Here is a 22,266-nt window from a genome sequence, read left to right as displayed (position 1 = left end):
CGTAGTTTAGATTTTAGGAAGGGGAAGTAGCCAAATTAAAAGGAGTAATTAAAAAGTTGATATTTTTTAAATAATCTCATATTTAAATTGTCAAATTTTTGGGCAGTAAAGAATAAGAGTACTCGGCCACAAATAACGGTACTTATGAATTAGCGCAACCCCTTTGGCGATGATTTTTGACCAATGAAAAATTACTTATCTGTTGCAAGTAGGTAATTTTCGTGACTTTATAAAAAAGATTCTCAAAGTATCGACATTTACTATAAGTCGGCTAACACATAATCAGAACATAAAACGAAAACACACTTTAACACTTTAAAATGCAATTTTTTATTATTAAATAAGAATTACGTGATACAGTATAAAAATAAAACGCTAACATTCTTCTCCGAATGATTCTGTAATTTTTTACGCTATTCTTCTCCTGAAAAACACAGCGATATGTTTTCGCTTTAAAAAACATCAGACGGTTGCAGAGACCGGTCATCGCGGAAACCTCGACAATAAGAGACTGTCTATTAAAAGCATCTCATCGTTGTTCCCTTTAAAAATTTTTCAGCAAAATTCTGTATTATTGTCGAAATTTTATCGCAGTTTCTTTTATTGCTGGCAAATTCCACAAGTCCATATTTTAAAATTAAGTTCAAGGCAAAAAAGTATCACTTTTTAATTTTTGTTTTTTGATAAAAACCGTTGCAATTTGAAATGCAATAAAAAAATGGCACACGAAAATAGCGGCGTTGCCTGACTGAACGATTGTTATGGTATGGTTACCAAAAGAACGGTTATGCGCATGGTTGCCAGAGTTAGACACATTTTAATAATTTGGAGAATTCTGCTAAAGAGGTTGCAGTAGCACACAAATAACTTGTACGAGCAACATTTAATAATACGAAGGTATTCTTCCCCATAACCAGATAGCCCTCTAGTTTCTTTGCCTCACTCAGTTAACCTAACTTAACTTTTTTAAATAGTCCGTATGGGTTAATAGTTCAAGTGAGTCAGAACGACTGGAGTTTTACGGCGTATTTCTGTTTGCAATAAAAATACAGCGGAAGAAAGGAAATATCACGTGTTTGTTGACCAATCAGAAGAAAATGCGTTAAGCAGTTTGTAATGTTTGGATGTTGTAATAAGCGTGCGCACGATGTAGCTCCTTTTTTTATTGTTTTGATATAATGGAACGTTCTTATGATTAGTGAAACATTTCCTATCATGTACTAGGAAGAATTTTTAGAAATTGTAATATTTAAATTTCTAAAAATTCATTTGTAAAATTTGAAGATTTTAAGACAAATAAAAGTATAGTCTTAGCTCTTCATATTTTTAAAGGACATATGTTAAATACATTAATTTTGTTTTAGAATTCGTTATTTATTTTAATTAAGGTGAATCAATTAATTTATTTTTGTTTAGTTTAACTAATTAATTAATTATTTTTAATTTAATCAGTTAATTTATTCTTAGTCGAAAGGGGCAATTTGCCCAGAAGGAATATATTAATTTCGTTTTGGCATTTTGCGTTGATTCACTATAAGACTGCGAATCACTTTTTAAATTGTTGTCACCAAATATTAGAGCCCTGTATTACATTTAAATAATTAAATAATGAAGAATCTGCATAAATGTATGTATGTTTCTCGCATTGTGACAAAACAAGGGTACCTAGAGCCATCCAATTTGGAATAAAGTACATCTCCACCCGAATATGGGCATCTGTAAGCCCAAATTTGAAATTAGTCTTATTATTTATTTCATATTTTGTAAAGCATTTATGAGTTTTTGATTAAGAAACTTCACCATTTCAAAGCGAGCAATGTCAACACTCTAAGAGGGAAACACATTATCTCCAGCGCGCGAGAGTGTATCGGAAATTCTAAAGATATGGTCTTTTAAATATTTTGTGATATTGCTGTTGAATTGAATTTTATGGTTTAAGTGCGAGGAACATGATATTTAATAAACAAAGGTAACGCACAAAACGTTAAAAAAAGTCTCTTTGGGTTTAATATAAAATCTGAAATTTTTAAGATTTTTTTTTATTGTTTATTTATTTAGGTTTGTTTAAGAATGAAATACGTTTATTTTTTATAGGCAGTATCACCCCTTAATGCCCTGTGTAAATGGTGCGGTTTGCATTTTTGAATTTTATCTCTTTCTCAATGAAAAAAGATTGAATTTTTATGTCACAGTAAGATCAGTAGCTTCGAATTTCGTAAAATACGTATTTTAGTCTTATTATTTTTTAAATTTATATTATAATTATTAGATTGGGGAAACAGCCTGGCTGCGAGGTTGACTTTCGTGGTTTTCTGCATGCGTAACGTGAATATAAGCCAGTTTTTCTTACAAAGTTCCCCCACGCAATTAAACCCCAATCAAACGTCTTGATCATCATTGACCCTCTTATCGATTCACAGGAGGTCAATACCCACCCACTGGAAATCACTTTTCGAAATGAAGAAAATCTGTGTATGTGCAAGAAATTTACAAAAACAATATCCATTTAAATAATAGTGATCTTGATTTAAAATAATGATACTGAATACGTTTCTAGAATTTGATAGGTTTACAAATGTAATCTGAAAGATAAATTACAAGATTTATGCCACGTCGAGTTACAGTGGTGTGTTATTTTTTATTTGGCAAGCCGCAAAGGAAGATAAATTAATGATCATTTTTTGTGTAGTAGTAACTCTTGAGAGGTCACATGAATGATAAATGGCATGACTGTGTTACATAATGTAGTTGTCCCAAAATGTTAGACTCTCTGAAGATATTTAAGTTAATCTGTAAATTCCGTAAAGCTAGTTTCGATTCTTTTTTTTTTTTTTTTTTTTTTTTTTTTTTTTAATGCTAAATTCTTTTTATTAGAAACATGACGAAAAATAGATATAATTTGCACATAATTTTATCTTTAATGCTTATAATATTTAATAAAATCGTTTCGTTGCAAAATGAAGGCAGGTGTATTATCATGCACCAATGATCTAGTGTTTGCGTTTTTTGAATTTTATCTCTTTCTCAACGAAAGAAGTTTGAAAGATGTAGCACTGGATCAAAACTGAATTGAAATATAAATATATTGTTGCGTGCGTACGGTTTCGTAGTGGACTGAATGCGAACAGAACCGATGATAGCTTGATAAAATTTATTTTCCTCAAAGAAGCATTTTACAATTATGAACTCGTACTAGTCTTCTTAATATTATTGCGTTCTACGGGTTTGTGGATTTGGAGTGATTTATGACAACACTTGATGAGGAATCAAAACACAATTTATTCGTTTGTATTATACTGGAGAGTACCAAAGACACGTTTAAAGCCGTCGAAAAACTACGATAAACATGCTGAAACAATCAGCAACACAACCTTCAGGGTATCAGGCTATAACGGTTAAGACAGCTTCACAGCAAGCTTCCAACTCGGTCAATAGCTCTCGAGCTAATCTGTGAACTAAAGACATTATTACTGAACATACCACTACTGCTTTGCGTACAGACAGGGTATATATAGCGTTTGACCTGCCTTCGGGAACATTCTTGAAAAAATTGGTATGAAATCATTCTAGAATGTTCTCGTTCCATCTGTGCATATCGCCAATTTTGTCACCAAATGAGCGATTTCCCGCCAGATTTGGCAACTCTGCCTTTCCTTGCCACTCTCTGGCAACCCTAAACCCGCTTTGCGGGGAAGCTATCTTACCGCAACTGGGCATTTCGCATCAGTATGATAGAACACAATCAGTAGTTACCACTCCAAACTACTATAAACGTTTAACAGAAGATAGCAAGCTTCAATGCAATAGCTCGCGCAGTGATCTCTAAACATTCTGAGTTAAACTCTGAACTAAAACAAAACTAATCGCTTGTATAATTCCCTCCCCGGCCGCCAAGAAATTTTCAGTATCTCCGATTTCTAGAAATTGCTACAAGGCATACTCAGTTACAGTTACGTATACAGTTATAGTTACAAAGGCATTCGACCAGTTACGGTTAGATAGGTATAGAACCAAAATATGGCCGAATAGTCGCGAAGAATCGCCAAAGCGATTTTTGGCTATTTCTCGTCAAATTTAGCGACACAAATTAATCGGCCATTTACTTCAGTATTAAATTGATTCATCCCTGTAAACCTGTTCTTTTTCCGTTGTTGCTTCACACAGTAGTTTTTTTTTTTTTTTTTTTTTTTTTTAACTCTTCATTTTAGTTTGAAGCCCACCAGTGGCCGAGCGGTTAAGTCGCTGAACACTGGTAGTTCGGTCCGAGGTTCGAATCCCGAGAACGGGCTCTCTGCATGGGCGTTTTCGTGGTTTTCCCTATGTGTAAGCGTGTATACGAGTCAGTTTCCTTTAGAAAGTCCTCTACGAAGGCATCCCTCACCTTAGGCAGATAGCCCTCGTGTGCTTTGCCATAATTGAATAATCCAATCCAATGCAATCCATCCTAAATCTACCATGACTGTACTTTTGTTCTCTGTTACTGCAAGTTTCTTCTTCGATTATGTATCTACTTCTATTTTCTATATGTACTTTATTATCTGCACAATCAGCTTTTCTGCAGCAATATACATATAACGTATTCCCTAGGGCCAGGTTCTGAAAACAAAAATTTAAAAAAAAAAAAAAAAAAAAAAAAAAAAAAAGCGCTATTTACCCTTTTGTCAGTGCTTTCAGAGAACCAGTTCACCTAAATTTTGAAATGAATTCGCATATCTAGTGATTGTTTTCGTCAAACTTACAAAGACAAACTTGCTCAAACTACTTGCGAAAGTCACGCAGAACTTTTCTCTTTTAACTGTTAAACTTTATACCAGACTAATACAAGATGTGACTCATCACAACGAAGCAAACAGGAACTGACATTCAGTTTACGATTTTACTGAGTCAACTGTAAACTCACCTTCTCTAAGTATTTATGGATAATTTGAGGCCTAAGATGTAGCAGAGACAACAGTAAGAACGGGCGCGATTCAAGTTACAGGGAGGTAGAAATGAAGCTCTCTTATTAGATATTACTATAGTATTGTGAATATTACTGTATTAATTACTGTTACTGCTTATTAATTACTGTTAATGAATACATTATTATTGCTGTGTATTCTTACTTTAATACTCGTATAAAGAAATAATATTGTGATAGTTACCTGCAGTTTATCCTTGCGTACTTTTCATTTGTTGTGTTCTTGCTATAACCGTGTCCATAGGAAAATAAATTATTCGCATAATTTTTCACCCTCTCGATTTTCCGACGATGTAAATAATTAAAATCAGTAAAAAGGGACGGGGGGAATATGGTAATATGTGTTAACATTTCGAATTTTCAAAAGGTTTTGAGATTATTTTTAAAATGTGAGTAAGTGTAGGTGGAGAGAATTATTTTAAGAGTTAACATACATAAATGCCAATGCCAACTGCGTTCAGAAAAATTTTGAGAAAACGAAAACTTACTTCTTGTATGAGCACACTTGCTACTGCACTCAGGTTCACTACAAATTTAATATTGGCGATTCAGATATCGCTGAAGTTGCAATATTCGTGTTGTTGTGACTTGTCTCACTTCTCTGACAGTAACATCAGAACAAGCCCACGAACTTCATCGTGGTGTCAGTACCATACAGGTGACAGTACGACTTCGCACAGTCCCCCCCCCCACACAATTTTAATGGATCCGAGGGTCTCCAGCCCTCTTCCCATACCACTAACCTCTCGAGAAAACTTTCGCCTCGGCACATATTTAGAGTGCCCCCATGTCGCAAGGATACTGTACATTTACAAACATCCATGCCTTCTCTGGGATACGAACCTGGGCCCTTCGATACCACAGTAGGCTTTCCTAACCACTGTGTATGAGTTTGCATTTATATGTATATACATATATTTTGATTGTACTCTTCTTCAAGTGCCTTGTATGCACATGTATATCTCTTTTTTGCATTTTATAAATATCCAGGGCTGCTGAGGGCTGCGACCTGGTAGCTAGTGGTTGACTCCCGCCGAGTTGGTAGCCAATTCTGCATGGATATATCTATAACTAGGTCGGAAGCCAACTTAGCGGTTTACCTTCCCTAACCACTATACCGTCTGGACGGCGCAGTATTCGTGGTCGTTTTCCTAATGAACTTTTTCCTTGAACTTCAGTTAAACTAATTTTTCTTTCTCTTCGCCCCTTTTTTTCTTTTTAAAAAAATAATTTGGATTTAAAAGATTCGAATGACGAAAAAAGTTCGATGACTCGACTTATGGAATCTCATTCGTTTTCAGGATTTGTGGGATTAGATAATTCCAATGTTCTATCCGTAATTTATTCCTATCTCATAGCGACATACATTTAACATTTTTTCTTCTAAATAGTTGATTCAAATAAGCTTTAGCCAGATTTATGTAAGGCATTAACATGCATAAATTGTATTAGTGCTAATTGGCATATATTTCAAACCAGAAGCTGCATTCCCAGTTACTCAAGCATACGTATAAAAATTCTGTCGAGTGCACTGTCGGGGTTGTCAAATGAGAAATATAATAATTTAAGTAGCACTAGCAAAAAATGGCAAATCAAAATAAAATGTGTAATGGAATTAAAACAGTATTAAAAAATAAGGAATAGAAATATCCCTAATGATTTGCTTAATTTTTTTATCCTCTTTCTAGAATGGCAGTAAGCGTTTGATTCTTTACTTTGAGCTCGACGTCCGACGCTAAATCAAGATTAATGTGCACATATTCCAGTAAATGGGAAAGGAGGGGAAAAGAAAAAAACTAACAGACTCCTGTTATCTGTTCTAAGTAATTCCTTTCCTATGTTTCTTTTTAGTGAACCTTGTATAGGATTACTAAGAAATGCAATAAAAGCCAATTTGCTATCACTTGTACTGAACAGAAAGAAACACAGTTTTCTGAAACAGCTCTATAAATTTTAAGTTCTACTGTTTGGAAGGTATGTTATTTACATTTTGAGCTACCCCATCTGGGCATATGTTTTGTTATATTATTAATACTAGAAATGCTCATGTTTTTAACCGTATCACTTTTCAAATAAAAGGCTGTTCCTACCAAATGTTATTGTTATGTATTATTTTTAAAGAAATAATATAGCGAATATGAAAAAATGTGTGGCAACATTTAAACACGCCATCGGGGATTCTAAAGATATGCTGTTTTTAAATATTTTGTGGTTTTCTTCCTGAATTTTTTTGCGGTATAAGTGTGAATTAAAGGGGACCGTACCTTTTGAATAATTTTTTATTTAAGAGCTTTCATCTAATTTTTATGAATATTATTAAATGGTTTTGTAAGGCAAAATCATTAAATCATCTGGAATTTCTGAAATATTTTTATTACTGAATTTCAGTGCATATATATCTAAAATAAAACGTATTGCTATTCAAATGGTTAATACAAACATAAATTACAAGCTTTTATTTGAAACCTTATCTGAGCAGACATATTGCAACGAAATTCATAAAATACAAGTAGAATTTTTCTTTACCCGTTTTTGGTTTTTCAAACATTTTCAAAACAATTTTAATATATGAATTAGCTATATTTTCTAAAACACATATAATCAATATTCATAATAATAATTTGTTGTTTGATTCATTTTTTCAAAAAATAAAATTTGAAATTTGAACAGATGTAAAACATTTTGCTTAGAACCGTTCAGCAGCGTATGCGATTTCTTCTCTTTTAGCCGTTTGGTCGCGTATATAAATCGCATTTTAAAGTAATTTAGGAGTATTTTAATTAATTAAATTAAATTTTAATTAATGTTTGGTCCAGTTTCAATAATGCTACAGTCAGGAACTTAATCACTTTCATTACGTCATTTCATTTTTCTGTTCGTATCTTATCACAAATAATTTTAATTTTTTGGTAATATACATAGAAATACTTGCTGAGTATTTTTTTTTTTTAAAGTGCCAGTTCAAAAGTGAAAAAAAGCTGAAATAATTAAGAAGTACAAGAAAGTAAATACTGAGGTGGATGTAGCATTTAAAGAGCTGTCAAAATTTTTAAAAGGCTATTTTATAGCATTTATTATCGTTATATAGTTTCAAAATTTCTTCTCAGTGTAGTAAGGGTATTAAGGCATATTTTTAGGGTTTAAAAAATCGATTAAAAATAAAATAAAAAAAGCAAAAAGTTAATAATAAAAAGACAAAAAACTTTCGTATGCCATCTTATTAAGGAAACTGAACATAATGCGATGAACTGAGAAAAGATTGAACAAAATCGAAAAATGTGTGGCAGCTTTTAACTCTCTGTCAGGAATTCTAAAAAATGTGTTGCTTCTAAAAATTTTGTGATTTTACTGTTGAATTTTATGTGGTGTATGTAAGTGCGAAGAAAGCGGTATTCAATAATAAGTTAAAAAGACAAAAAAAATGGTGTGTTAACAGGAGTAAATCCAAAAGTAGACTGTCAGACTGCGAGCTCAGCGGAAGCATAAAAAACCTAAAATAAACCCTCTGATGCCACATTAAAATCTAAACCCATTGAGACTTTGTGTGTATTATTATTACTGTTATGAAATTGTAAATTTTATGCTCAGTTGTCAAGCATATAGAGATTCAACTGTAAATAAATAATTTATTCTAAAGATTAGAGGATTGTGCTGAGAGTTCAACCGCCCTCCCCTCCAAAAAGGGAAGGTTTTGCTTGTGTTAATTAATTAAAACAACTTATGCCTTTGATTTATTAAGAATAATATTTGACCTTCATTTTGTATGAGCCAAATAAAAAAGTACTTTATGAGAGAAAATGTGGCAACAGTGAGTGTGTTCACATCTGTCTCCTTGTTAAGTCATGATTTGCGTGCGCAGTTTGTTGTATTTGTTTAAAACGAAACAAACAAAAACAACCATGTGCTTGGGTTTCTTATCGTTTTGATTTTATCTGTGGTATTTTGATAACTAGTGTCGCTGCTAAAAATTACAGCATTTTTTATCGCATTTTTTTGATTATTTTATTTTTTACTTTTTTGTGGTAGTTGAAAATATTTGCTTAGCACGATTTTTAATGTGTCCATTCAAGTTCTATGAAGAATGTAGATTACTCGATCAATCATTTGATTCTCGATTAACTGTTTATGTTGAATCACGCAAGGACCATCCCGTTTAGATGGTATGCCTTCACTGCTGACTTCCTAAAGCTAAATGCCTCATATTCTCAATATATGCGGGACAGAAATCGTACAACCATCCAAGTTTTTGGCGAAGTAAAGGTAAGACGAATTACCTGCTGTTCAGTCATCGTATTCGATCATTGGTGAATTTACATGGGTAGCTGATTAGATTGGCTAATTGCGACTACTTTAATTTTGGTGAGGCTGATTTGAGGTAAAACTCACGTTTTTGTATTACTCCCGCTGTCCAATAATAATAGTAGCAGTTGATGAATTTAATTAGTCCCATACTAACAGTGGCAAAAGAAAAACATAGAACGTAACATTTATTATCAAAAAAATTAACTTAAACAATAAAAAAATCTGAAAGCTTCCAGATTTTATATTATGCTCAAAGAGTTTTTTTTTTTTTTTTTTTTTTTTTTTTTTTTTTTTTTTTTCATTTACGTACACGACATACATTTCATTTACACGTTTCGAAAGCATTTGAGCTAATGTTCCTTTGGGGCTAAAAGTATTTAAAAACAGCCTATCTTTAGAATTTCCGATAGACAGTTTCCGATAGATAGTTTTGCTGTTAATCAAAAATTCGCTAAAGTTTTACAAAATTTGAAATACACAATAAAATGTTTAAAAATGGCGTATTCTTTAGAATTTCCGATAGACAATATCCCGCGCTGGAGATAAAGCATTTTTCCCGTACAGTGTTGCCATTGCTCGCTTTGAAATCATCGAGCTTGTTAACCAAAAATGCGTTAAAATTTTACAAAATATGAAATACACAATAAAACAATATAAAATTCGGGCTTCCATGTGTCCATATTCGGGTGGATAACTACGTTATTCAAAATCTGATCGCTTAAGGTAATGTTTTTTTTTCACATTGCGAAAAACATGCATACATTCATCATTATTTCTTCATTTTTAATTTCTTAAAGTATGTATAGGGCGATAATATTTGGTGGCAACAATTTGAAAAGTGGTTCAGACTTTTTTATAGTGATTCAACGCAAAATCCCGTTTTGACCCTAATAGCGTTTCTGGGATAACAAATGATTTATTTTAACGTAGAAATAAGTAACAGCCAACCAAAAATTCTAAAATTGGAGGGGGGGAATTTAGAAGAATTTTAAATAAACATATGCAGATTGTTGCCTCAAAATATTAAGAATTCACCAATGAAATTTTTGGGATGTCTCGCATACATAAGGAAAGTGTCAATATTTTATTACTTGTTCTTTGGCTTTTATGATCTTTCTCAAACGTTGTGGTACCGACTCGACCAAGTTTTGGATCATATTTGAAGATATTTTATCTCATCCCTTTTGCAACATTTGTTTTAAATGAGTTTTGTTTTTAATTTTGTCTTTTTTGGACCGTTGTTTCGAGTGCGGCCCACGGATTTTCTATGACATTGATGTCTGAGGACCGTGGTGGTGTGTAACTGCTGTTTATAATGAAAAAGACACCACATTTTCATGTTATGTGCCGTGTGTTTGGGATCATTGTCGTGCTGGAATATGAAATTTCCTTCTAAGCCTAAATGTTTAGCACTTTCTTTTAGATTATTCTGAAGTATATCCAGGTAAACATTATAAACGTAATGCCATGTATGAAAACTAAGTTACCTACTCCATTTGGGGAGACATATAATCACAAACCACGACGGAGCCACCACTATGTTTAACTGTGAGATGTAAATTTTTTGCATCGAAAGAGGTGTTGGGCTTTCTCCATCCGGTAGCGACGGTTGTCACTGCCGAAAACGTTGAATTGACTTTCATCAGTAAATATAACTTTCTTCCAAAATATATTTGTCATCAAATAATGAGTTTTTGCAAACTACAAACGCTTTTTCTGATTTTTCAAGCTAGTGAATGGTTTTTTTCCAAGCAGCTCTACTTTTATATCCAGCTTGTCTAATTACACTTCACACACACTTCTGCCAATGGTTTGACAGGTTTCCGCAGCAAGTTTGACTGCACTTTTTTTAGGATCAATCGTGATGTCAGTCAAAATTTTCCTTTTGGCGACATCACCTAGAATACATTTCATCTTCCACTTTTGTTTTCAATCAATCCATCACTTTTAAATTTTCCAGTGATTTTCTGGACACACGTGTGACTTCTACGAACAATTTTAGGTATTTCACGATAAGTTTCCTTTTTTATATAATCTTAGTACGAATTTCCTTACGTCAGTACTGGTTTCTCTTAGAAGAGCCGTTTGCTGTTTAAAAGTGTGGCTTTATATATAACAAACTTCATCACAAAAGTAAAAAGGTTTATGATAAGATTACGCAACGTTATATAAAATAGAAGCTACGTAAAAAAATGTAGTGGTAAGTAAAGTAAGGTGTATTCTCAATTTTTGGAGCCGCTGTATCTGGAGTTTTCAATAATTCCGTTACCGCATTTTAAATTTGTAGGTAGGGTTGATTGCAAGTCTGTGGTTTGCCTATATGCATGAGCTTAAAATTATTGGAACCATTGTTCTTCATTGCTTCTAGCATAACTCGTTGAAGTCACAGGAATCCAGTATTTTGGAAGAAAAGTTTATGTTTACTGCTTCTATGGTGCCTATTCTGCTAAGAGTAAATTTTTAAAGTTTTTCTCCGTAATATTTTCTTTTTTTTTTCAAAGAATCAACATTAGCATAAGATTCACCTTGACAATTATTTACGGAAGCACGTTTCCAGATTTTTTATGTGGTCAAACTGCACTTAAATTGTTTTACAGCTAACGTAATTGCACCTTTCTGCACCTTTTCGTTTTTTTTTTTTTTTTTTTTTTTGTTGCATCAAGAGCTGGACAACCGCAACTCGGTTTTCTCTAGGTAAACTCTTTTTTTCTTTTCCTCTCCCATGTTACTTTTACAGTGGGTTCATATTCGACTGAAATGAAGCAGTTGATTTCGTTCAGCGGATAAAATCAGAATATAACTCGCAATGATTAAGTTAACTTAAAAATTGATAGGTGCAATCAAAACAAATTATAGGTGTCACGAAACATTGATTTTAATTGGAGGTTTCTCAGTTTTACGCTACATCATAAATTAAGTTGCATTCCCAATACTTCCCGTTTAAATATTCATTTGCTGCTATTATTATTATGTTACAGGGAGTATATCGTTACGCAGTATGGGTTATTGAAAATCCATCTAGTCCAAAATCCTTTCCAGAGGCTCCTTTGTTACACTCAAATTCAGTTTTCTGGGGTGCTTTCGATCAAGATATGGGTGCAGGAATGCGGAGAATCGTACTGTCAGCAATGCTAAATAAAATACCAGTTGTAATTCATTATTGCTAACGGTATTTTTATTGTTAGTTTTATCTCTATTTTAAATAATGAAGAATCTTATGTAAATAATGTATTTATGTTTCTCGTAGTGTGGGAGAACGGCAGCTCCTAGAGCTAGCAAATTTTAAACACACATAGCTTTCTCCTCGAACATGTGCAGTGTGTTGTCATTTGGAAAAACATAATATATTTGTCTTTCCAATTTAATCAACGAGCTCGGTGATTTAAAAGAAATGTGCTGCCACTGTCCGAAGTAAAATATTTTTTATCTTCAGCGCACCAGTGTGTTACCATTTGGCAAGGCGTAAAGTACTTTTTTTTTCAGATTTTGTTTGCCTATTATTGATTTAGAAACTAAGCGATTTAAAAGCAATAAAGGCTGTTCGTCATTTCTATTATTATAATAACTAACTGCATCCATAAAATTACTTTACCTGGACTCACTAAAGTCTTTATTTTCTCTTTATAATAATTATTTTCGGCGGCTGCCGTGCAAGCAGCCAGTGAATGTAAAAAGTGTAATTTATAATTATCCATTATCTTTTTATAAAAGTTAATTTTCGCGTTTCTAGGTTCTTAATAACGTTCACTTGTGGGGCATTTGCAGTTATTTATAGGAGTCGAGGGGGAGGGGGGAGAATAAAGTGGTCTTGTAATAACATTTTTGTTATTATATTTCCTGGCTGTAAAAGTTAAAATTATTATATTATTAAATGCATTAATTTCATTTTAAGTAATATCCACAAAATAATATCTTGTAGAATTCTTTATTATTAGCGTCGTTCTTTCGCTATTGTCACCAAAATATTACCAATAAAAATGATTTAAAATGTACTATTAGATTATTATAAAACACACCGACGCTATCTTCCTGATGGGTGACATGCCTTCACAGAGGACTTTCAAAAGGGAGCTGACTTATATTCAAGTAACACATCGAGAAAATCACAAAAACGACCACGCAGCCAGCCGATTCAGATTTGAACCCGGGTTGAACTACAAGTAAAATAGCGATTTTGTTCGCTCGACCACTTTTCAGCTATCAATAAAAATTATATTATTATAATTCGTTACCTTCAATGCTTCAAAACAGGATCTACTGGTAGCGTGTGTTCGAAATGATCTAATTTTGCAAGCAAAAGGACTTGAATGCATTTTTCCAAATTCTGGAATTTTTTCTCAAAGGATTGATGTTAACGGCTTAAGGGGGGGGGGAGAGATCTAATTACGTTAAAAAAAATCCTTTGCCTATTCAAATCTCTGGATCTGATTGATATATGCTGACTTCCCCTTTTTTTTTTTTTTTTTTTTTTTTTGTCTGGTACCTGCTGACTTTTTTTTTTTTGTCTGATACCTGCTTAGTTCTTTTTTTTTAAACTTCTTTTCCTTGAAGGACAAATTGTGCAGAAGTAAAACCCATAAGGTGAAACAACTCACACCCGTTATACGCAAAGAGATTCAGATTATTAAGATAGGCAAAATATTCCAGAATTCGGAGAAACGCGTTCAGTTGCATAGGGAGACAAGAAAAGACGATTTTAAGCATCATTCAAGAACAGGCCCTGTTTTACATCGTTGAGAGCCTGCACAAATCGTTTGTAAAGTTTAATTTGAGCATTGCATTGCATAAAATGACTTTAAATATATTTCTACAATTTAAAATGTGGGAGTCATCAACGTCCAATGCTGAATTAGAATACCAGGATTATGACGTCATCATTATAGCATCACCCAGCGCAGTAAGAATCATCCGAGACAGCGCTGAGACCTGGTCGAGAGTGGAGGGCAGACGTGAGCAGACGGCTCACACGTCTTCAAGAGTTTATGAACTTTAATTGTGCTTTCGATGTTATGCCTTTACATCATTATGTTAATCCTGCATACCGTTAACTTCATCTTTATTTACTTTTATTTCTTTCTATTAAATAAACCATTTAAATATTACTTCGTGATCTCATGCTGTGAATTAAGTCAAATTCTACAAAAATATATATAAAAAAAATCAACTGAAAATTCTTAGATAACAATTTAACAAATCAATAAAAGTAATTTCTCTTCCACTTCATGTCATGTCCGTTGTCTTGAGATTATTTTACCCCCGATTAGTTTGTAAATCTGCCTAAAAGGGGGCAATACATATTCAAAGTAGTCAAACTTCGCTTGACTAGTTTATCTATGTCACTGAATATATACTGCCCCTTTTAGACAGATTTATAAACTAATTTTAGGAAAAGTATTCTCAAGGAAAATATTCCCACTTGACATGAAATGGAAGACAAATTATTTTTCTGTTGATTTGTTAAAGAGGGAAAAAAAAAAAAAAAAAAAAAAAAAAAAAACTTCTATAATTAATTTTTATCATGAATATAACACACTAATAGTTCATATTTAAAATAATTAAATTTCTTTATTTAAAAAAATAAATTGGGTTACAAAACAAAGAGGCTGAGTAACATGAAACTTGAAAGGGACAGGCATTTTTGCGTACGATCACACATTTTAAGATTGATATCTAAAAAATTTTATTTGATTTTTTAAATATTTTTAATTGTATATTTTTAGTCATCTTTATGCAATGCATTGTTCAAATTAAACTTTAAACATAATTTATCTTGAATTTCGTTTCTTTTCTTCTGGAAGAGCGCACGTATGTAAGCAAAATTTGAAAATGGGCCGAGAGTTTTTTTATGTTATTTTCTTTATGCACAAAATTCACAAGTCATTTGTGTGTTGCCTGCTCCAGCCTTCAGGAAGTTAATTGTTTTTATCCAGTAGATTTAAAGAATAAAATGAATAAATAAATGTAAGCCTAAAAATGTATTTGACCTTTTTTTTTTTTTTTCTTTTTTTTTTTTCTTTGGCTCCGTGACATATTTCACACGTGGGTTGTCATCCAGTGACCTTTGGGAACAGGTGCACACCATCACTGCTGGCTGTGTGGTGGGGGTGGTGGGGGAAGCAAAGAAAGAGAAAAATTGAAAGCAAAGAAAAGTACTGTTTTATTTTTGGAACGGAGGTGTTATATTGGTTGTAATGTCTTTATCCAGCTCTGGGGCTACCGTTATGGCTACCTTTCTTTCCTACCGTTATGTTTCTTTCTTTCTTGCACATTGCTACTCCAACTAGTGCTACTTCTTTATGGTCCTATATTTGTTCCTCGCACATTTGTTTCTAGTACAGACAATTTGTTGATGTGCAAAAGTTGCTATTTTTATTGTTTAAGGCAATAAAAGAATGCATTGCCATCTTTTATTTTCGAAGATAGATAGACATTTTAATTGGTTAAATTTTATGAAACAAACTAATTTCATTTATATATCATGATTTGCTTTAGATATGTTATATTCATTATGTGTATTTAAAAGTCACTTCCTTAATCTGTTTAAAATCCTTTGATGACCATACGTTTCATGCATAGAAGTTTACGTCAGTGCTTGATATTAAGAGGCAAATAAAAAAATATAAATGAAATAGATAACAAAATGCAGTATAAAAGGCTCATTTCATCTAATATAGGAAAATAATAATGATTAAAAATAAGTTCTTGAGAAATGAAGTAAAAACCTTTGTTGTTTACTCGTATATTTAAATTTAGAACCCAATGATTCTTTATCAGATACATAATATATATGTTATCAGAAACATAATTAAATAATCCAGAAGCGCTAAAAGCGTAGTGTAATTAAAATATAAACTTTGTAGATTTGTAATTAAAATATAAAATAACCCCCTAAATTATTTAGAAATGCATTTATTACTTTTAAATCTGTCGTTTCGTTAAGCAATTACAGATTGATTAAATTCGAAAGCTAAATCAAATATCTTCGGTTTTACTGAGTGCCAATATTCTGAAAATTAGTTATGCGATATTCGCATTACGTTTCGCATATTGACCACTCTTCCACAGCGAAAGAATAATTAATGTATTCATTCCAGCTTAACATCCAGAAGTTTTTGGAAAACAACGTTAAATATATTTGCAATATCAAAAGTAAGCGATTCGTTAGACTTATATAAAGTATCATGGTGTGGGATACAAAATTCAGAATTTACAAGAGAAACTCTTGTAACTGGTAATTGCGAGTAGTTTTATCCTTGAGGAAATTTTCAGAGAAGTAATGATTGTAAAATCATTTATTTAAGAATTATTAAAATAATTATTTCGTATTCACACTTTAAATTTTAAAGTACTGTCTTCTTGCTTTTAATTGTTTGTTTTTCACCGTTCGAATATTCCATTGATCTGAGTAACATTACAGGTTTGTAACTTGAGGGGTAACTAAATGTTAACTCTATCCCAAAATACTGACATTTATTTATTGGTAAATAATTTTAAAGCCATGGCTTTATAAGCTATAGTTTCTAACTTGACACGTAGATGGCGCTAGTCATCAAATTATTAATATTTCCATCTTGTAACCGGACGCGAATAAACAAGCACCTTTAGTACGTTTCGTAACCAATAGATGGCGGCACTAGATATCCCAAATCCTCATATCTTGCATCAGAAAGGTGAGGAATATTTTATCCATCATTTCACAGGTGGTGGGGTTGTTACATTGGCTGGGTTATCACCCCTCTTTTTAAACAGATCTACGAAGCGGGAAAGTATACCGGATTTCATTGATCGATTATTGATTAAAATGTGTATTGTTTAAATAGAAAATTTATTGGATTCCTGCTGTCGTAATTTTTTGTCGATTTTCTTTGACGCCGCGAAGTAGATGTAGCAACGCGAATAATTATTAAGGTTTCATTTTTAAAAAAATTATTGTTATCGAATTATTGCATTAGTCCAATTCTGAGTATTTGCTGAGCCAATTTAGATGCATTTGGCATTTTGCGATCATGTGATTTATGTCACAGACTTTAGTTAATTATTTAATCATACATTAGATAATATTTTGATGAATTGTTTGATAGATTATGTATAAATCTCATCATCATCAGTATGATTACACCTTCTGATGAACAGTTTTGAAAAAACGGCCTGCCATGGTTTTCGAGAAAGGAAAACGAGAATATATAAAGAATTGATATCTTTTTAATCCGAAAGCTAACGAATAAGAGTGGATAAGATGCTCTGGTAATGTTGTAAAAATCGGAAAGCGACCGGACATCGAGATGACCATGCCATAATAAATAATGAATAAATACATTTTTGATTTGATGAATGTCATACACGAATAAAAATATCTGTCTCAAAAAGAATGAAGACCAGCAAAGTAGGTTATTTCTCAGTTTCTGTATCATTAATCATTTCGAAACTATATTAGTATTCCATTTTGGAATGGCGTGCGCAATGTTTCCTTTTTTTACAAATAGAGATATATAAGCTATATTTATTATCTGTGACTATATCGTATTTCTTTTGAAAACATAACGTTTTTAAAGGTGGACACAATATTTTGGTATTGACAGCTCATTAACGCATTAAGCTAAAGCGGCTTCAAAGCTCGCTTGTTTGCGCATGCTTCGTAATGATGTGTTGTGGGGATTTGATTATTTACAGACTACCTTTCTGTAGTTTAAATTCGGGAGTTACTGCATGAATTACTGCGAATTCTTGCTAATATCACAAGAACAGTTCCATGTACACAAACTCAAATATAGTATTAAAAGTTAAATAATATCAGTTACAGACAGACACCACGAGAAATATTTATCTCGATTAATCACTCAATTTAAAAATGCACTTACCGCGGATGTAGAAACAAGTGGAAAACTAAGTAGTACAACCTTCTCTAGTGCCGACGAAACACGAACTCGCTCGATTCACTGGAAAATCCGATTACATCCGTTTACGCTCGAATGATGCGCGCTCTCAGAAAACATAAAATAAGACCATTTTTAATATTTTTAAATGTTAAGAAAAAATTTATAGGAAAGTGTTATTACTGAAAATGTTAGGGTACTAGCCGAGTCCCACTAGTCCATTGGTGACACACTACTGAGTTTGAATTAACTTGTTTGTAGTTAATTGATTCATGCAGTTTTTGTCTTGCTGGCTATATAAACTGTTCATTCTTCGAATGGTCTGGCTGTAAGGAAGTTTTGGTGGATTTTCCTGTTTATAACGGATGCAAGCCAATTTCCCTTAACTCTTTGAAGACCTTATCGGTCCAAACGGCCGAAATTTCGATGTTATTTTCTTCCCTCCCCTAAGGTATACAGTAATCCCCAAATGCATTGTATCAGTTTATTGCAGAAAGCTTGCCCTAGAAGGATTTATCTGTGTTTTCTTATCTCTATTTGTTAAAAGTAGGAAGGGTATGATTTGAAATCTTCACTCTTCTTTGTGCGTTAATGGATGGGGAGGTGGGTGCCGCCTGAGATAACCACTGACCTGACTTTGTTGTAAAAGTCTTACAGTGTTAATAGTCATCCTGGCAGAAGGGAATATTCCTTTCGTGTAAAAATATAGGTATAAATATTACATGAGCATACAAGGCCTGTGTATAAGCATAGATATGTTGATTACAGTAATTGTCTTGTACAAGTTACATATGATAGATACATAAAATCATGACAGCTATGTGTACATTTAAACATTATATGAATTCATATTTACAATACTTTTACTGAGATAATCAAATTAAACTTGTAATTCATTTACACATTGACTGGATTTTCAATATCATTTAAACTGCTTTACAATATTATTTTTATTAAGTACATACAAACTGGATAGTAATATGCTTATATTACAGTAGTTTTGCTCTTACAGTCCTGTTAATTCTTACTGGGTGCATGGAATTTTTTGCAACAGACTGTATATGTTACGGTGAAACACCGAAATCTGGAGAATGTCGACTTTCGCCGGTGAATGTCAACATTCACATATTCTCTTGGTGTATGTCCGAAATATTTTCCAAATACTCTTATTTCTGACTTACACCGGTCAATGTCGACATTCACCGTGTACTAATGGCGAATGTTGAACATTTAACAATATTATATTTTCTTCTCCGTAATTCAGTCGCGAATAAAACGCACTTGAGACTTGAAATAAGAACTTAAGAACATGAGAACCTAAAACACACAATACATTCAAAATGAGAAAGGAAAATAATAGAAGTTAAAAACTTAATTATACAGTACGTTTTAAATGAGAAAATAAAATAACAGTAATAAAAAACTTACTAAATTATGTGATTCAAATCTTATTTATTGCAACAACTTAAACTATTATTGCACTTTATGACCTCTCTTTTCGACTTTCACCAGAGCATATCTGTGATTGTCGACATACACCGGTGAGGGTCCGAATATACAAGAATGTAGTGAAATATTCGGTCTTTCACCGTCGTATTTGGTGAATGTTGATATTCTCCGGTGAAAGTCGACATTCTCCAATTTCGGTCTTTCACGGTAACATATATACAAACTGAAAAGATTACTTTTAAAATGCTCATGAATTTTATGTGCTTTATGTATGATAATCACAGCAAAACTTTTAATGAATTATGTGATTTTTTTTTATTTGGATAATTACGATCCTCAGTCAGCCTAGGTTTCTCTCTACAATAATTTTCACCGCAGTGATAATTCATACAACCGCTTAACATATAACTTCGATATAGTTTTCGAAAAGGCTAAGATGTGTAATAAACATTCTCTGCATTTGATTCAGCCTGATGCGCATTTCCAGAAGCATTTTCAAGCAAATGGGATTCCTAATTTTCTTCTCCGACGTTGTTTGTATAGGAGTTGTAGCCTTCTGGCGCAGTGTCCCTTTGTCTTCTTATTTAGCAGTATTTCGATTTATTTACACCTAGGATCTTAAGGACAAATCGTAATGAGGAATATGGAGTTTATTTGTGTATATATTGCTGTTTAGTACTCAAATTCATCCATTTTCACGTATTGTGGATTGTAGACATGCCAATGTTATCAGGAATTTACAGTCAATACAAGTGTAAAGCATCGCAAATCATTCTGTAGTCCGTGAAGTTTAGCCTTCCAGTTTCAGAAGCTGATGAAAGCGTGAGTTCTATATTTGCTGTTTGTATATAGATGATGCGATGTACCACAGTTTGATTCTGAAGTGTTCCAAACTTTTCCTTTGACATTTGAATTGAGATGCTCTTAAGCAGAAGGGAAAAAAAAAATTTTTTTCCCCTTCTCCCTACTTAAATTAGTATTGCATTATTTATTTAAAATAATTTAAGACTTAATAGTGCTTCTGATATGTTCTTGTATTGCGATAATACATGATTTTAAACTCTGTGACCGCAAAGCAACATAAAAATAGATTTCATTCACTGTATAAGGTATTTTCTGTATATGAGTTTTAAAAAGATACAGTTTTTCTAATAGAATTAAGATTTAATTGCAAGGACAAGTAGCAAACAGGTAAATTTGATTTTCTGAAATAGTGTATAAGGTATTTTTTCTCTCCTTACCGCGTGCCTTTGTAACATTAATGAACAGCAAATCCGGTTAGCAATCGGGAGGTCGGGTTTTCGAATGCCGGCGAGGGCATTGCACATATTTTATATCTCCTGCATCGATATAACTTAATGACTCTATAAAGTATTTCTCCCGCTTTCCTAGCGTCCCTTCGTGATGTAGTGGTTCTACACCCTGGGCCGGTATTCTAGAGGTCCGTGGTTCGATTCCCGGCGAAGGCGTTGCTAATTTTTCATCTTGCCTGCTTCCAAAAAAATGCCTAATGTCTCTACAGCTCTACAACTATGAGTGAAAGTATTTTAAAATACGAAAAACTCCTATATGGGTGTGGGGTTTACACGTTATAAGTTGTTTTAATAAGTTCAAAAATAATGACTGCATATTAAAATAGGCTCACCGATGACCAAGTGGTTAAGTCTTAACATTGATAGTTCGGCTTGAGGCCCACCAGCGGCCGAGCGGTAAAGGCGTTGAAACTATTAGTTAGGTCCGAGGTTCGAATCCCGCGAACGAGCTGGCTGCATGGGTGTTTTCGTGATTTTCCCCATATGTAACGTGTATACGAGCCAGCTTCCCTTACAAAGTTCTTCACGAAGGCATCCGTTCAAGCAGATATCTCTCGAGGCGTTACTTCAATGAAATAAACCAAACCAAACCAGTTGGACTTGACTTTAAGTCTCAGTTGAACGGGCTAGCTGCGTAATTATTTTCGTGGTTTTTTTTTTATGCGTAATATGAATACGAACCGCTTTAAGTTCTTTACGATGGTGTCCCTCCTTTTAGACAGGTTGGTCCAGAATTTCGCCGTTTGATTGTACAGATGCAGTCACACAGCTATAGCTCTACAATTTGGTCTTAGTTTTGATGGAGAGACCTCGGTGGACGGATCCTAAGATCTATTCCTCATCCCCAACCACCAAACCTCTCGTGAGAACTTCCGGCTCGCTAATATTTTAAGTGTTCCCATATCGCAAAGACACTCTACGTTTACCATCATCCATACGTTCTTCGGATTTTGAACCCGGGTTCATTAGTATGGCAACCAACCAACGTTCCTAATAACTATACCGAGTCTACTCATTTGCTACAATTCTCTTACCTCTCCTGTTCGGTGATGACGACCTACATTACGAACATTAATAAGGATCTCTACGAAGGATCCATTTTTAAGTATCAAGCTATAGTTCCTAGTGGATAAGACCGCTAAACATCGGTAATTCGATAAGCTTTCAGATCCCGGGGATTAGGCTGAATTAATGTGCGTTTTCGTGGTTTCCTGAGTGTAACTTGAATACCAGTCCGGTTCTTTAAAAAGTCCTCCATTAAGCTGCTCTCTTCCTAAAGCAGATAATTCTTTCATACTTCGCCATCATTAAGGTATCTTTGTACAGAATTTGGGAATATGTGATACAAGGATCGGAGGAATCGGATGTA

General features: G+C 33.2%; 1 protein-coding gene across 3 annotated transcripts in view; it reads left to right on the top strand.

The window, feature by feature from the left end:
• The window catches only part of LOC118188103 (PH and SEC7 domain-containing protein 3-like), a 306,258-nt gene that overhangs the window by 107,138 nt on the left and 176,854 nt on the right, over nt 1-22,266 (top strand). The gene's annotated exons all lie outside the window — the stretch shown is intronic.

Source organism: Stegodyphus dumicola, chromosome 7 (assembly GCF_044657685.1).
Source record: "Stegodyphus dumicola isolate Sdum_Otavi_A_Nest chromosome 7, ASM4465768v1".
In the NCBI taxonomy this organism is placed as follows: Eukaryota; Metazoa; Arthropoda; class Arachnida; order Araneae; family Eresidae; genus Stegodyphus; species Stegodyphus dumicola.
The sequence above is the reverse complement of the archived record's forward strand: the minus strand, read 5'-3'. Positions and strand labels throughout refer to the sequence as shown.